Raw genomic sequence first — 16453 nt, 5'->3', positions numbered from 1 at the left:
GATAGCCGGCTGTTTCAGCTCTCAGCCAAACCCACAGGGCTTCAGGGCAGGGCTGTATGTACTAATGAGCCTGCACAACCTGCTCTCTCCCCCACAGCCAGAGAGGAACAGATGGGACCTGGGGCAGGCTGGACAGGGAGTTCCCCATGGGGGCTCCAGGGCCTTTGAAGCAAACACTGAGAACCCAAGCCGGAAATGAGATCCACCCAGAGCCATCTCCCTGCTTTGGTCTGAGGTGGGGTCCTCCCACCCTCAGGAACACAGAGAGCCCGGCCCCTCCCCCACTTCAAAACTGGCTCCCTCTCACAAGCCACCCCTGAAAGCTGATCTCCACCATCCAGAGAACCCCTGGACTCCTATCTCTACCCAAGGCCACCCAGGGCTCTGTGCCCACGGCCTGCCGCTGACCCAGCGTCCACTCCTCCCACACTCCACTCCTGCGGGAGGCCTGGCTGTCCCGCCTCTGGGCAAGGATTCAAGATGGGAGAGGCTGACCCAGAACAGAAGCCACCCCCTGTTACCTGACTTCATGCGATCTGGGGGCCCACAACACCTAAGGTCAGAGAGGAGTGGGGAGCACAATGAACCACAGTGGGGGGATGGGGAAAGTATGGCACAGAGCTGGGGGGGGGGGGGGGTGGGAGGCGGGTGTCCAGAACAGAGATAGAGAAGCAGAGGGAGGCACAAAGGCCAGTCAACACTGAGACAGAGGGACACTCAAGGGGCACAGAAGGACACAACTATGAGAGGGGCCAGGGCACACAGGGCTGGGAACTGTCCCCCGGAGGCACCTGGGAGACCCCGGACACACAAAGCTCCGGGCCAGAGGCCGGGAGACCGGGCCTGGGCTCCGCGCACTCACCGTGCCCGCTGCTCACAAAGGCTCCGCGCCACCGCGCGCCACCGCGCCACCGCGCCTCCCGCTCCCGCCGCGGGCGCCGGTGGCCGGGCCGAGCCCCGCGCCCCGCTGCAGCCCCGGCCCGCGGCCTGCAGCCGCTTCGCCGCCCGCCCCGCCCGCCAGGTCCCGGGGCGCGCGGCTGAGGTCACCGCTTAACCCCTGATGGCCTGGCGTGCATGCAGCGCCCCTCCCAGCTCCCCCGACCGACTGTGATCCCGGAGGGGGCGGGGCTCCGCTCCTCACCCATCCTCCTCCCGCTCGGGGAAACTGAGGCTGGGGGTGGAAGGACCCCAGGAGACACAAGGGACACACACACCTCCGCCTTCCGGGTCTGGCACCAGACGCCCCTACACACCACCGCGCTCTCCTCTGCAGCCCTGGGAAAGATTCTGAAGACATCAGGCTCCTTTAAATTCCCCCAGCATGACCTGGAGTTCCCTGCAAGGGGCCAAAGGTGCCAGGGCCTGTCCTCACTGATATTGAGACCTGCGATTTGTCCCCATGAAGACACAAGGCCGCTTGTGGATGCCCTACATCCACCGGGGTTGGTTGCAGCCTGACAGCCTGGATTCTGGTAGCAGCTCGGAGAAGCCCCAGGTACCCGGGGGCTTTCTCAAAGAAGGCCTTTGACATCCTCACTACCCAGCCTTCGATACAGCCCCATTTCCCAACGGGGCTCAAAAATGGGAGAAATTCACCAAAGCTCCCAAGTTCCCCAGCTCCCCAGAAAAGAAGAGGTGAAGCTGGGCTCCTAGCTTTCCATCCTGGCTTGCCTCCAGGCTGCCAAGCGCTGGCTACTCCCTCCCGAGATCCCAGAGAGGGCCTCCGGATATGATGTAATTAATTACAGTTATCGGGTCACTAATTAAGATTATCCGTTGTTATTAAACACTCCCAGCTAGCTACCTACCTACCTCTCTACGTGAGAGGCAATTCACACTCAGGCTTATCAGCAATTACTCCTGGGTTAGCCATAATGACTGAAGAGCTCAAGTGCAAAGTGTAGGTTGAAACCATCGTCTAACTGTGTTTGCGCCCACAAAGCCAGCGGAAAGGTATCTTGGTGGTGGTATGGGGGGGGTAGTGGATATGTGTAAATGTCCCTGTTGGTATCGGTGTGTTCTTCAATCGCTCTCCACTATCTTTTTTAAAAGGATTTACTTTGTTTTTAATTATGTACGTGTATCTGTGTCTGTGCAGGTGCCCACGGAGGCCAGAGGCATCAGATCCCCTGGAGCTGGAGTGACCAGCAGTTGTGAAGCACCCAACATGGGTTCTGGGACTCAAACCCAGGTCCAGTCTCTCCACCCAAGCCCCAAGCCACTCGTGTGTGTGTGTGTGTGTGTGTGTGTGTGTGTGTGTATCTGTGTTTGTAACGGATGTTCATTTCTCTCTCTTTCTCTCTCTCTCTCTCTCTCTCTCTCTCACACACACACACACACACACATCTAGGAGCGTGTCAGTTTGACTAGATTGGCTGGTCAGCAAGTCCTAACAATCCTCCCTCCTGTCTCAGCCTCACAGTGCTGGGATTACAGGGTCCTGCCACTTTGGCCAGCTTTCCTCGTGAGTGCTGGGGATCCCAACTCTAGTCCTCATTGTTTTCAAGGCACTTCACTCACTGAGCCATGTCTTCCACCCCTTATTTATTGACTTACCTACTTACGTACTTATTTTAGTTTTTTTCAGCACAGGATTTCTCTGTGTAGCCTTGGCTGACCTGGACTCACTTTGTAGACCAGGCTGGCCTTGAACTCACAGAGATCAGGCTCCCTCTGCCTCCCTGAGTGCTGGGATTACAGGCTTGCACAACCACACCCAGCCCTTAATTAAATATATATATATATATATGTACCCTCTGTTGGGGCTAGGGAGAGAAGTCAATGGTTAAGAGCACTTGTTGCTCTTGCAGAAGACCTGGGTTCAACCCCCAGCACCCACATGGTGGCTCACAACCATCCCTAACTCCAAAATCCTCCTCTGATCCCCTCAGGCACTAGGTATGCACATACTGAATGTACATTCATGCAGGCAAAATACTTATACACATAAAATGAAATAAACCAATAAACGGAAAGAAAATTAAATGCTGTCTAGTTATAAGGTACCAGTCTCGAGGGTTACCAAAGAAAAAAGAAACTGAGGGGCCCAGAGCCTGCCCCCTTGGCTCTCACAGACTATGAAGAGAGACCGATAAACATGCTACCACGGTGCAGAGATCAGTCATGGGCCGAACTCTGAATCCATCAGTGAGTACTCACCCTGGGCAGTAGGTGACAAGTGTTTGCTGAACACTGGCTAAGCTGCAGGTGCCATTGTAGGTAGATGGGAGACTTCTTGAACAAACAGGCCCTGAGTCTGCCCTGGGGGAGCTTCCATGCCAGCGGCTAATGTACCATGGCCAGAAGAACAGAGGGGAATGTTCCAAAAGGCCAACAGAGCAGGAAGAACTTCTTCAGATGGAATGTCCCAGAGCTCCTAGCACTAAGGGCTAGACCGGAATGTGACACGAGGGAGCTGTCATAACCAGAGTCATGCAGGCGCCCTGGGTCTCTGTTCTCAGCCTTTTCGGGATCTGTTCCAACCTCCTTGAGGCTCTTGAGTCTGCCTTCAGAACTATACCAAGACCCAGAATGCAGGGGTAGCCAGCTTTATGCTCCCAACATGCAGCTGTGAACAGGATGCTGATTTGACTGTCTCTAACTGGCAGGCACTGTGGTCCAGGTTCCAAGGCAGAGGTCATTTTCCAGGTCCCCCTTGTGCTTCCAGAGCTCTGTACCAGGTGAAAGCACACTCAACACTTGGGGATCCCGTGGATTCCAAGTCGACACCTCCCCAAACCCTCATCCACTGAACCTTTTAGGTCCCATGCTGCAAACCACCAGCTGAGAGAATAAACTGAGCTGCTAGCTCAGGCTGGCTCTCCCCACAGACCATCGCAGTGGCCCTAACTGGTGGCCAACACTTGATCACTAAGAGCTTGGCCATAAAAAGCCAAGAGCCAAGGCTGCCAGAGCTCCAAATACAGCTAGGAGCTGGTAATGCCGGGTTCATGTTCCCTGTGGCCACGTTCAGCCGGGGACGAGCCCTTCCAACACAAATATGTTCTCTACCAGCCAGCCCTCCCATCCAGCCCTGTGCACCCTTGACTCTGAGGCCCTTCCCTCGTGACTTAGTGTTTTAACTTCACTGTTTCTCTCCTCTCCACTTTTGCCATAAAGAGGCATGTCTGGAATAATACATGCTTGACAAGAAATGAGCGCACAGCCTTCACAGGCTGGGCCAGCCCAGCCTTCAGCCTTCTTGCTCCCTCCCACTCCTTACTCTCTGAATATGTACATGCCTCTTCCTCCCTCCTCACAGCTCCATATATATATATATATATATATATATATATATATATATATATATTTAAATTTTCATTTACTAACGTGTTGTTTGGTTTGTTTGTTTGAAGCAAGGTTTCTCTACATAGCCCTGGCCATCCAGAAACTCCCTATGTAGACCAGGCTGGCTTCAAATTCACAGAGATCCACCTTCGCTTGCCATTTTTATGAAACAGGGCCTCACTGTGTAGTCCTGGCTGACTTAGAACTCATTATGTAGACCAGGCTGGCTCAAACTCAAAGATCTGCCTACCTCTGCCTCCCAAGTGCTGGGGCTAAACTCATGCACCATCAGATTTTTTTTTTTTTAAGTTTTCAGTTGGTTGGATTTTTGGAGACAGGATATCACATATAATGCAAGATGGCCTTGAACTCATACTTCTGCCTCTACCTGGTCTCCCAGGTGCTGTGATTACAGGTGTGAGGTCCTATGAGCAGCTGTTGCAGCTTCACATTCTAAGCTCACCCACAGATGGCAGTACCGGGACGTCTCCTGCCCTCTGTTCTTGCTGTCTCTGCACCTGGTTACTCCATGACAAACACAACACAACTACTTTTTATCATGTGACTTCTTTGTTTAGGTTGGTTTAGGTTGTTTTGTTTGTTGTTTTGGTTTTTGGTTTTTCAAGACAGGGTTTCTCTGTGTATCCTTAGCTATCCTGAACTCACTTTGTAGACCAGGCTGGCATCGAACTCACAGCGATCTGCCTGCCTCTGCTTCACTGAGTGCTGGGGTTAAAAGTATGTGCCACCATGCCCAGTTATGTTCAGGTTGTTCTGTTTTGTTTGAGTCAGGGTCTCATGCAGCCCAGGCTAGCCTTGAGCTCAAGATCCTCCTGCCTCTGTCTCTCAAACCCTGGTGTGGCCATGTGCCAATATACCCTACTTTGCTTTGATGTTTTGAAACACTTTTTATGTCACCCAGGCTGATATTGAACTTAGTCCTGCAGCTGGCCTTAGCTACTTTGAGGCCTTAGCTACTTTCTTTTTCCCACCCTTTATCGACATCCCCACCCCCGTTTCACCCCCTATCACTAAATAGGAGAGACAGATAGAAATCCCTGAATCTAATTTCTTTCTTGTTTCTCCTTTGATTCCATCTACTAACAAACCACAATCAACCCCCTGAACAACCAACAACCACCCACCCCACCTAGCAAAGCCCTAGCATTTATGTACCCTCTGAAAAGTTCCCAGAATTCCAAATGCCATACAGTCACAGAAACTATCTGCAGCTGGCAAAGCCACACTTTTGCTAGAGCACGAGGCAAATCATAGTCAGCTGCTTCGGACAGTCTGAAGCAGCCCACATCCCTACACCTGGGATTAAAATGAAAACACATTCTTGCAATGTTTCCGTGTTTTTTAGAGAAACCAAACCTCCAGAATTCTCACTCCGGGGTCTTCCTCTCAGGCCCTGGAATCATAGGGAGGGCTTGGTGACTGTTCTGAGACATCACGATATCCATAGCCATTCTCCAATGACTCTTTCCTACACTCTCTCCTTGGGAACTCCCGGGATCCCAAGCATCCCACTGTCCCCTCCAGGCACAGCAGGGAAATTGCCCAATAATCTGCCCTAGATATAGTTTCTGAGTCAGGCAGAGCACCCTCCCACCACCTAGGACAGAAGCTGCTGGACAGTTGAACCCCTGGGTTTCAATAACCACAAAAGGACCAACAGCAAAAAAGTCTGGGGGCTGGAGACAGACTCAGCGGTTAAGAGCACTGGCTGCTCTTCCAGAGGACCAGGGTTCAATTCCCAGCAACGTCAAGGCAGCTCATAACTGCCTGTAACTCCTGCTCCAGGGGATTCAACACCCTCACAGACATACATCAAGCAAAACACCAATGCACATGAGATAGAAATGAGCTAATTTTTTTTAAAACTCCGGAAACATTTCCACATTCTATAACATTCAATTAACCGGAATCATTCACCAGGCATGCCTCCTGGGGGATGTATTCTGTAATTGTCTCTCCTGCAGCACCTGCCAAGGTATTCACCGATTCCAGAACGGGAAAGCTCTTCCTTACTTTCACCCTGAGCTGGGGAGGAGGGTGGGAAGGAGACAGCAAGGACGCAGACCAACAAGCTGGTAGCAAAGCCAAGATGGAGACGCAGAGGTCCTGCCTCTGCCTCCTGCTCTGATGCCCAAGGCTAGCCCCGCCTCCTCATGGATCAGGAACAACAATGGAGCTGCCTCAGTACGTGAAAACCACCTTGTGTTGCAGCCCACAGGGGGAAGATGAGAATTGACTCCCACAAGTTGTTTTGACTCCCATACGTGAGCCATGGCATGCTCCCACCCACATACATATAAAAACAGATAAAATAAATAAATACGAAGGTTGGACATGGTGACCCAACTTTAGTCCCAGCACAGGGAGGGAGAGGCAAGCAAATCTGCGAGTTAGCTCACGGCCAGCCTGCTCTACAGAGTGAGTTCCGGGCTAGCTGGGGCTACTTAGTGAGACCCTGTCTAAATAAATAAATAAATAAATAAATAAATAAAAGGGTAGCTGAGGAAGTGGACTTCCCCAGCCCAGCCTGAACCCACGAACAATTGTGCACAGGAAGTCCTTGTTCTGTCCTGGTCGTGAGATTGAGCCCCAATCCTCAATGGGCATCTTCTAAAAGAGCCTGCATCCTGTTTCACTCTCACTAAGAGGCAGCTCTGTCCAGTCCCCTGCCGCGTTCGATGCGGTAGGTGCGGTACAGACAAGGAAACAAACAAACGAGGGCTACAGAAGCCTACTTTGCACAATGGGCCACCAGGTCCACACACTGTAAAGAGAGTGTTGAAGTTTACCGTCTCACGCACTTCCCCACACAGGGCTTGTTAGCCCCAAAAAGGGAAGAAAGCAACGTCACAGGACGTGTACTGAGGTGTTCAGGTGAAGCTAACAGGATCAGGAAGAGACCATCTGGAAAGCATGAGCTGTGTCATGTGACCGGAGATGACACAGCATCTCTCCTCCGGATCCCTGACAAACAGAGTCAGGAGCACAAAGCCAGTAACCCGGACTGGGAGGCACGCTCTTCCGAGTGTTTTTATTTTGTTTTGTTTTTTTGTTTTGTTTTGTTTTGAGTCAGGGTCTCATATAACCCAGGCTGGCCTCAGCTCACCCTATAGCTTAAGACAACCTTCAACTTCCAAAAGAGCCTTGCTACGTAGCCTGGGCTGGCCCAGAACTAGCCACAGTTCTCCCGCCTCTGTCTCCAGAGTGCTGGGTTTCTAGGCATACCCCACCATGCCCTGTTCCATGTGGGTCTGGAATTTCCATTGTTCCTCCTGCCTCAAGCTCCCGAGTGTTGCCATCACGGATGTGTACTGCCATCCTTGGCCCCCGTCTTTTCAAGTGTCGAGGCCACCAACATCAAGGACAGGCTGGAGAAACTTGCCAAACTATTTAGGAAACAGGAGAGAACTGACAGCTCAACACAGCTCGTGATTCAGAGCTCAAGCCTTCTCCTGCAAAGACCATTGTCAGACAACTGGAAAATCTTGATCGGGGTTTGAGGGTTAGACCATGATAAGCTGTCACGTGGGCTTCCTGACTCTGCTGGCTACGTGATGGTGCTGAAAGACAGGGTCCTTGTGAGCAGGAAGCCCAGCACAGCGCCCAGCCACAGAGTGAAAGACCACGAGGCCATCGGCTTCCTCTCCAGTCCCAGAGAGGGACCGCCAGTGGCAAGTGGGGGGCATCTCAGACTTGCAACTTTTCTGAACATTTGGAGTCATTTACATAGTCAGACAGGGGCTGACATGATGGTAGGGAGGGGCGGAGGGGGGTTGCAATGAAAGCAACCCCTGAATTCCACAGTGGAAGGAGAACACCAACTCCTAAAAGTTGTCTTCTACGTTCCTCCTGTGTGACACACACGCACTCACAACACACACACACTCACAAATAAAGTTTAGGGGAAAAGTCAGATGACTCATTCTCAACCAGGACAAATCGCTTCCTTCTCTCGGTCTCGGTCCCAATCTCTGTAAATAACACGTACCTTTCCAGGGCATGACCTGGCCTTTACCATGGCACAAGAGCCTGCCTATTAAAGGCACTCTCTGATCGAACAGCCGGGAGGCAGCTCAGCAGACCCTCAGCTGAGATGCCAGCTAAGCCCTCCCTCCCACTCTGCCCGGCACCCTCCCCTCCCAGCCTCATTCTCTACCTCAGCTACACAAGGTCCCCGGGAATGCTGCTGTAATCAGGGAGAGGACAGCTAACTGAAGGAGGAGTCTCAGGACCCAGACCTCAGAGGTCACCCCACTCCCACCCACTCCTAAGCTGGACTTAGGAGGAAATGTTTCTTTGCCCTGTCATTGGGACCGTGTCTAGAAGGACCAGACATTTGTTCCCGTCACACGAGACAGTGGTTGCTTTCCGGTTTGTTTCTTCTGGTTGTCTTGTTTTGCAAGACACAGCCTTACCCTGTAGCCCAGGTTACCTTCCAACTCCAGGCAATCTTCCTGGCTCAGCCTCCCAAGGGCTTGGATTACAGGTATGTGTCCCCCAAACCCAGCACAAACCCTGATATTTTGCAGAATCATGTGATTGGTTTTTTTAGTTTATCTTGTGTATATATGGTGTGTGCCTATGTGTGCCCATATGTGAATGTGTGTAGATGAGTGTGCTTGCCTCTGCATGCCTCCGCAGAAGAAACCAGAGGTTAACGTCCAGCGTCTTCCTCAATGATCGTCACACTGTGCTTTGTTTTTGTAGCTGTTCTGAGGCTGGGTCTCACTATGTAATCCTGTCTTGCCTAGAACTTGCTGTGTAGAGCAGGCTAGCCTCAAAGTCACAGAGATCCCCTGACTTCCACAAAACATACCAAAATAAATATTCCTGAAAGCTTTGAAAGCTATGAAACCCTTGGGTCAACAGAGAAAGCACCAGACCTCAGCTCTCAACTCCCGTGGTGACAGAGCCTCCAACTAGACTGACCCTGGAGCCACCTCTTCCCCGGCACAGCAAGCCAGATGGGATGGTGGACATTTGACCCACACGGAGCCCATTGGCTCATTGCTCCCAGGAATGTGGAATTAGAGAGAGAGAGAAAAAAAAGACCACAAAGATTGTTCAGAGCACAGCCAGTGTTCACGTTATGAAGAAACCACAGCCAAGTTCAGGCCGAGGCTCTGAGAGAAAAACAAAAATTAAAACAAACAAAAAAAAAAGTGCTGGAGATGTAGCTCAGAGATGTGGCTCGGTTGGCAGAGCGCTTGCCTAGCACACACAAAGCCCTGGGTTCAATCCCCAACACCACAGAAACTGGAAGTGGTCCACGCCTGTAATCCCAGCACTGGGAAAGTAGAGGCAGGAGGAACAGATGTTCAAGGTCATTTTGGCTGTGTATCGAGTACAAGGGCAGCCTGGGTTACACGAGCCCCTGCCTCAAAACAAACCTACAATAAACAAGCATCAATAAAAATAACGGTGACGATGATGATAATAGCAAACAGAACATTGTCTCCCTCTACCTTGCTCTGCATGGATACTTGTGTTTCTGAATGCTGCGTTCCCCCACCCTGACCCCCACCTTCCGATACCCTATAAAGAATCTTATTCATGCTTTATGGATGTTGAAGTTTTAGCACATAGTCTGTCCTGGTCAGGACTTCCATCATTGATGCCCCAGCCCCGCCAGAGACCCTTTTGTTGGACCCTCCCTGGGGTCAGTGAAAGCGAAGCAGAAGCAGCGTGAGACAAGAGGCAGGTGGTATTCCCCATGCCCCGCCTTCCTGTGTCTTCTAACATGAAAAGGTGAAGGGGCAAAAGTGAAAGGTTACTGTGGGGTGAATATGAGCCAGGGGCCTCTGAGGCAGCTGCGGAGAAACTCAGAATCTCTGTTCACCAGCTCAACACGGCAGGCCTGTGGGGGGGGGGAGAGGGGTTCCCACCTCACCAGCAGCCTCTCCCAGCCTCCCAGCCTCTCCAGAGGAGCAAGCAGAGCGCCAGGGGCCTCTGATGAGCAGGGTTTGTGTGTCTCTGCCTGGGGCCTGGGCGCACCGCCAGAAAGGACAGGAGGCAAGGTCTTTTCCTCCTGGCATCAGGTTTCCACCAACATCTCAGAGTTGCTGGTCAGCTGACAGTGCCCAGAGCCCGTTCTAGAAGCCACCATAGGGATGGAAAAGACAGGGTGAAGGGAGGGGACACTGCTGAGAAAAGGAACAGCAAAGGAGCCAGGGGGACAGAGTGGGCCCAGCCAAAGGACTGGGCCCAGACACAAGGTCTCCAGAAGGGAACAACCTCAGCTGGGGAGGAGGGTCTGCAGCTGCCAGCCTGCAGTGACACTGGCCACAGCTATGGCCTGGCACCAGCCCCAGAAACCTCCATTGTCCCCGGTTTCACCACCGCCCGCGGCTGGGACTCGCTACCAGCTCTCTGGTCCCCAGATGAAAGACGCTTTCTAAGAGTCATAAAACCGTGCCCACTCGGAACAATGGGTCCTTATGTGGCTGCGCCCTTCACATAAACTCCAGTCAGCAGCACCCACGAAGCTGCAGGCCCAGGGTTTTATAGACTGGCTTTTTGGACCAGCCCCAGTGCTCATTAACATCCAGTCCCCTAGTCCTTGTCTGAGGCTCTGCGGGATCCCTCCCATTCACTGAGGCTCACTGTGCACCAGCGCCCCCGCCCCGCCCCGCCCCCGTCCTCCACAGCCCTGCCAGCCTGAGACTACAAAGCCAGAGCCCTGCGAGTAAAATCCAGAGCTCATGCTCCTGGGAACAACTGCCCCTGGAGCGGTCAGCACACAGTGAGGTGATCACACCAGATGGGACCCAGCACACCAAGGCCCTAACCCAAAGGAGGACCTGAGCCCAGCCCCTCAGGAAGCCCAGGATCTTCCTCCAGCTCAGACTCACATCATCCCATGGCGGCAAAACCTTTGTGAATGCTTAGAGTACATCATGTGTTCTCTGTGCGCAAGCCCCCTCCCTCTCATAAGATCCCTTTTCACGTGGGGAACTGAAGCACAGGGAAGACAAGTAGCCTGTCTGAGACAAGTAAGCCCTACATTCTAGGTCCAACACTCACCTCCCCAGACTTTCACAAGTGGGTTCAGCTGCACGGCTCTGGAGTAAACCCTCTTAAGCGTCACCCAAGATAAATGCAGGTTTATTGAGAGCAGCTCTTGGAGGGTTCACTGGTCCCAAAGAATGGGGCCAGAGAAGTCACCATGAAAGGGGAGAAAGAAAAGTGTTCACTGAGTACTGGGAGAAAGCTATGTACTACCGAATTCTGTCTACTCATTCTCTCATCTTATGATGATCTGAACAGTTGTCTGTTGCAAGATAAAATTTGACTGCTTGAAATAAACACTGGTTTAAGCTTGGAAAAAAAAAAAAGAAAAGTGTTTAAGCAGGGGGAGGGGGAATGGGAGTAAGGGAGAGAGAGAGGAGAGAGAAAGAAGAAGAGAGGGGGAAAACCAAAATGTCTGGATTATATATTGAAGAGCCCCTGGCTTTATCCCCCACCTCCTTTAATTTTCTTGTTTATTTTTCTGTGCCAGAGAACTGAACCTGGGGCCAGGAAAGCAGTCCATCACAAAGCTAAGGTCCCAGACCCCTTTCCTGGCCACCTACTACCTTCTAGGTGCTTCTAAGTACCTCTACCTGCTGGATAGCCCATGCCAATATTACCACTCCTACTCTGCAGAGGCAAAAGCCAAGTCTGGGAAAGATGAAACAGAGGGAGGAGTGAGTCTTACCCACACTCCCATGGAGCTGGTCAGAGTGGGTGCCAGCACTGGCCTCACTTCTGTGTGGATCTAGATCACTAACGTTTCCTGATACACCGGCGTAAGAGTCAAGATACCTGGTCCCCTCACCTGACACGTGCCATATATTCCCTATGGGTCAGGCAGTCAGGCCAGCCCTATGCATCTTACTAGAAGCCAGAAGGCAAGCAGGACAGGAGAATAATGCGTCCCCAGTCCCTCAATCCCAGCGAGCAACCCAGGAACTTTTTTGCACTATCCATACCTGTGCCCTTGACTTCCTGTGCTGTCTGCCTCTTCTGGGCTTCTGTTGGTTTTCTTCCCGCCCCCACACCCTGTAGAACGTAGCGCCAATAAACCGCCTATGGATGTGAGTGGCTAGGTGGGTGGCTGAACAGGTAGACAGTGAATGGATATATGGAAGGTAGGTATATACATGGGTAGATAGGTGTCTAGATAGGTGGATGGATGGATGGTAGATGGATGGAAATGGATAGATAGACAGACAGATAGATAGATAGACAGACAGATAGACGATAGTAGGTAGGTAGATAGAAAATTGATTGCTGAGCCGGGTGCAATGGCACATGACTGCAGTCCAGCACTCAGAGAGGCAGAGGCAGATGGATCTCTGGAGTTCAATGCCAGCCTGGTCTACAAAGTGAGTCCAGGACAGACAGGGCTACACAGAGAAACCCTGTCTTGAAAAATAAAAAATAAAAATTAAAAAAAAAAGAAAAAGAAAGAAAGGAAGGAAGGAAGGAAGGAAGGAAGGAAGGAAGGAAGGAAATTGATGACTGGGTGGGTGATGAATGGACAGTTTGGTGGATGGAAGATATATGGACAGTCGGTGAATGTATACATTGATCGATGGATGGTGAATAGATGGGTAGAAGTGGGTAGAGAGGGGCTGGAGAGGTAAAAGCACTGGCTGCCCTTCCAGAGGACCTATGTTCAATTCCCAGCAACCACATGGTGGCTCACAACTGTCTGTTGATTCCTTTGCCAGGGGATCCTATGCACTCACACAGATGTGCATGCAAGCAAGACACCAATGCACAGAAAATAAAAATAAACAAATCACTAAAATATTTTTAAAAAAGAAATGAGTGGAGAGAAGATGGATGGATGGATGGATGGATGGATGGACAGATGGAAGGGAGAAAGGAAGGATGACATGTGAATGAGTACATACAACTGAAAACCCAGAGGAAAAGGATCCCAGAGGGAAGTGGGTCATAACTCCTCCACTCCCAGCCACTCACCCCCTGGAGAGGAGGAGGAAGCTGGATATGGCTTCCTGGTTTACTGGAAAATCCCCTGGCAGGGATTGGAGAGAAGACAGAAAGGAGTGTGTTGACATATTTTTAGGGAAGAGGAAATAAGGAGTATGGTGTGATAAGACACCTTGAGAAGGCTGACAGCAATAGCAGAAGTGACCCCGAAGTCCCTTCCTAGGTCCCTGCATGCCAGGGAATTGCACCAGATGGGGCTGGGAGGAGGGGAGGAGGCCATAAACTGTACCCAGCAAGTGAGCTCCCTGCCCTATGGCTACAGGGTGGGGCCTGGGAACAGAGCTGTGGATTTGGTTGAAATCACTCACGTCCACCATCGCCTAGGAGCTCTCAGACCCCAGGGTGGTGGACACCCCGCCAGCCCAGAGCTTTCCAGGGTGTCTCTCCTTCTATGAGAGATCCCACTCCTTAATTCTGACCTGTGGCTCAAGCAGGCCAGCTTCTGGGGCAAGGTAGTGTCAAGAGATGCTGCCCCGCCCCTCGTTTCTCTGAGCAGGTTCTTGTGGGAGAGGCAAGATTCACAGGGGTTGGTGGAGGCAGGAGACCCAGTGTCCTCACTGCTGGGGCAATCATAAGAAAGAAAAGAAGGGCTGGGGACGGCTCACCTGGCGAGCGAGAAACCCTGGGTTCAGGCTTCAGCAGGGCATCATGGTGGTGCAGGCCCATAACCCAACACCTGGGAGGCAGAAGCCGGGGGACCGGAAGTCCAAGGTCACCCTCCAGTAAACAAAGAATGAGTTGCGCCTATGTGAGACGAGAGAGAGAGAGAGAGAGAGAGAGAGAGAGAGAGAGAGAGAGAGAGAGAGGAAGAAAGAGAAGGGGGAGCTGAGTATGTGTCTTCCCTACTCACAATGGCATAAATGGAATATGTCCTGCCAGGCTGGAACTTTCCCATTTGTAAGAGAGAGAGAGGTGTGGAGGTCATTTACTGTGCAGCAAGTTTAGAGACACTCCTGGAAGAACTCATCCCCACCAGCTCTAGAAGCCCAGGGTCGGGAAAGTGACTCACCCAGTGAAGGCTCAGAGCCAGGATCAGAACCCCGGCCTAAACCCTGAGCCTGGAATTTCTCGCTGATAGAAAGGATCTTTACCACGGGGCCTCTTCTCTCTCCCCAAATGGGCCCTTGGTATCCAGGGTTTACTCTGAAAGGCTTGAGCTTGTGTGACCACCACGCCAGCGCCCCTCAGTCCCCTCCCACCAGAAGCCACAGATTTCCTGTGGCTGTGCTGGCCTGGGACAGAGACAGGGTGGCAGGAAGCCCCTGGGCCCTGGAGACCTCAGACCCTCAGAGCTGAAGGGCTCTTAGAATTGATGGAAACCCCTCCTTTTGCAGAAAGGGAAACTGAGGTTCTAGGAGGACAAGGATTCCCTCAGAGCTTCTAGGGAACAGAAGGCAGCCTGCTGGCCCCAGGCCAAGGGTTCTACCCCCACCTTGAGTTTAAAAAACAAACCCACCGGCAACCTCTTTTTATCAGCTAGAAGGAATGCTTATCATCTAACTCACTCATGGGGAGAGAGAGGGGAGGGAGAGATTCTGGGGAAGGGTTGAACCTCTATACATCTCGTGACAGAACCAGACTGAGTCAAGGAGAGTGAGCTCTACCCTGACACATGAAGTTCCTGGTGTCCTCCTCACACTGAAAAAACTGGGAAAGAGTCTACTCTGCTGGCCTGCCCTCAGGGACCTAGCAATTGCTTGTGCCATGACCTGCCACCACCACCAGCTGTGTGCCATCAGATAAAAGAAACACCTGTCACCCCAGCTCTCTCTGTTCCCTGCTATCTCACTCCCCTTTTCTGTCCTCCGTGCCCCTGACCCCCATCTCCCTGCCCTCATGGCTCTACTCCCCATCTCTCTGCCTGTCTATACACCCACTAATTTGCCTCTTACCCCGTCTCCAGGCCCTCACTCCTCTCCCTTACCCTATAAACCTCCTTATACCAGAGCTGTTGAATGGAAAGGGCCTGCCATGGTACCCCCTTGGGGCATTTCACATATTCCATAGCAGGTCCCCTCTAGCCAGGAGCTGAGGACTCAAGGGAGCACAAGGCCGTCACTGTGGCTGCTCAGATCCTTCTTTTCAGCATCTGAGACTTGCTCCCTGGGGTCTGGCTTTCAGAAACTCCTGAGTCTCCAAAACTGCCCTTTTTACTTTTATTTCTTGTTTTCAATTTTTGTCAGCTTTTATGGCAAGTGCCTTTACTTTACTGAGCCATCCAAGCTCTCCAAACCTGCTTCCTGCTCAGCAACTGAGACCCTGGGACCCCTCTACTCCCCTGAGAACTTTCATTCCAGGAGTGGCACCCACTTCAGGGGAATGCACAGACCTGCTTCATACTCTTGTCCCTGCCTGCTGGGCCCTGTAACCTTGACTGAGTTCAGTTTCTGTTTCCCCAACAGTCTGTGTTCCTGGGTCACAAAGGAGCGGCATCAAGAATCTCACAGTTCAGCTCATGAGATGGCTCAGCGGATGAGGGTACTTCCCTCCACACGTGTGCCGTAGCATGTTTGTCATCCCCCTACACACACGCACGCGCGCGCGCGCGCACGCACACACACACACACACACACACACTAAGTAAAAAGAAATGTAATGAAAAATGCTTAAGAGGTTCGAGGTATTATGTGGAGGTTTGATCTTTGTCAGGTTGTATTGTCTTGAGGGAGGAGGGAGTGGAGTGGAGACAGGGTCTCACATTGCAGTTCAGGATGGTCTTGAACTCATAGCAATCCTCCTGCCTTAGCCTCCCCAGTACTGAGATTATAGGTATGAGTCATCACATACCAGCACTTTTGAGGGTTTGGTTTTTGGTTTTTTGTTTTTGTTTTTTTTTATTTGAGACAGGGTTTCTCTGTGTAGCCTTGGCTGTCCTGGAACTCACTCTGTGGACCAGGCTGGCCTAGAACTCTGAGATCCGCCTGCCTCTGCCTCTGAGTGCTGGGATTAAAGGTGTGCACTGCCGCCTGGCCTCATCCCAGCCTTTTAAAATAGCCCCAGTCATGACTGGTTGGAGCCTCTGTGAAATGGGGCCATCAGGAGAGCTCTGTGTGGCTTGTGCTCTGCACATGGCGGCACCCAGGAAGAGATTTGTGGCCACAAAGCAGTGGATGCCACTGTTGCCAGTGTAGCGCTGCTGCTACCG

At 51.9% G+C, this 16453-nt stretch overlaps 1 protein-coding gene and 1 long non-coding RNA gene across 9 annotated transcripts in view; one reads left to right on the top strand and one right to left on the bottom strand.

Moving 5' to 3' along the window:
• Arhgef10l (Rho guanine nucleotide exchange factor 10 like) overlaps positions 1-16453 on the bottom strand; it is a 145820-nt gene that overhangs the window by 127746 nt on the left and 1621 nt on the right. For 5 of the 8 annotated variants that reach the window (XM_060379172.1, XM_021628277.2, XM_060379171.1 and 2 more), the window contains exon 1: positions 863-1022. The exons of 2 other annotated variants lie outside the window; for them this stretch is intronic. The gene's annotated coding sequence lies outside the window, so the exon portion shown is untranslated. Of the gene's footprint in view, positions 1-862; positions 1023-1214; positions 1350-16453 lie in introns of those variants that run through there. One more of the 8 variants, XM_021628221.2, reaches the window with a different exon arrangement.
• On the top strand, positions 124-2969 carry LOC132652953 (uncharacterized). Its single transcript, XR_009590520.1, has 3 exons — positions 124-558; positions 1274-1495; positions 2099-2969. It is a non-coding gene; the product is annotated as an uncharacterized LOC132652953 (long non-coding RNA).

This window comes from Meriones unguiculatus, chromosome 3 (assembly GCF_030254825.1).
Source record: "Meriones unguiculatus strain TT.TT164.6M chromosome 3, Bangor_MerUng_6.1, whole genome shotgun sequence".
NCBI lineage: Eukaryota > Metazoa > Chordata > Mammalia > Rodentia > Muridae > Meriones > Meriones unguiculatus.
Note: the sequence above shows the minus strand (reverse complement) of the source record. Positions and strands in the feature narration are given on the sequence as shown.